Source organism: Orycteropus afer, unplaced genomic scaffold (genome assembly GCF_000298275.1).
Source record: "Orycteropus afer afer isolate SDZICR_OR568_19922 unplaced genomic scaffold, OryAfe1.0 scaffold00376, whole genome shotgun sequence".
Taxonomy (NCBI): Eukaryota; Metazoa; Chordata; class Mammalia; order Tubulidentata; family Orycteropodidae; genus Orycteropus; species Orycteropus afer.
In genome coordinates, this window is record NW_006921963.1 from 561,008 (window position 1) to 562,139 (window position 1,132).

Genomic DNA, 1,132 nt, shown 5'->3' on the forward strand with positions numbered 1-1,132 from the left:
TCGGTGAAGCTACCGGGCACTGATCCTCGCCTGGCCACCGACTGCGATCGGAGCCGGGGAAGCCCCGGGGCTCAGCGGCCATTCGGGCGCTAGAACCCCCCGGGGCTGGTCGGGCACGCAACTGAGCTCACCTCGCTCGGTTCCGACAGGCTCGCGTGTGCGCGGTGCGGAGGAGCTCTGTTCTGCTCCGCTTAAAACCCGCAGGAGCATCCCCAGGCCGCTGAGGCCAAGGTTCTTGAGGTTTGGACTTGGGCCCCGCCCCCAGAGCCTCGCCCTTCAGGCTCCGCCCCCACGTGTCTGGGCAGCTGAGGATGTGCTGGCGCCAGAGCGAGTCACGGCTCCGCAGCGCCCCCTGCCGCCTTGAGGCTGCTCTGCGGCCCAGCCAGGTGAGCGCCCAGCCTTCCTCGGCACCTCGCAGCATCTGCTGCCGCCCTAAGGCCTCCCTGCGCCCTACAAGCCAGCTGGGTCTCTGAGGCGTCTTTCCGCAAGGCACCTCGCAGGGCCTTCTGCGGCCCTGTTACTGCCTGCGCCCTGCACGCTCGCTTGTACAGATGACAGGGCCCATTCCAGCTCCAGCACCCGGAGGAATCCCACGCAAGCTTCAGCATCCACCTACATCCTCCTGTGGGCTGCAGGCTCTTATCCATTGGTCTTCAGCTGCCTTTTGGCAGAACTCAATGGAGATAACTAAAGGAAATGAAGTTAGAAAAGTGCAACTGGAAAGGACCACAGACGCCTGGGCTGCAGCCGCTTTGTTGTCAGGTGCCGCCAAGTCAGCTCCGACTCATAGCCACCCTGTCTGTGTACAACAGAACAAGACATTGCCGGTGCTACGCCAACCTCACAATCTTGCTGTACCTGGAGTCCGTCGTTACACCCACTGTGTCAATCCGTCTTGTTGAGGGTCCTCCACTTTTTTTCTGAACCTCCACTTGACCAGGGAATGGTACCCTCTGACAACATGCTCAAAGTAGGTGAGATGAAGTCTGGTCATTCTCACTTCCAAGGAGCATTCTGGCTTCACTTCCTTAGGGACAGATTTGTTTGGTTTGTTTTTGGCAGTCCATGGCATTTTCAGTATCCTCTGCCAACACAATTCAAAGGCATGGTCTCTTCTTCAGTCTTCCTTATT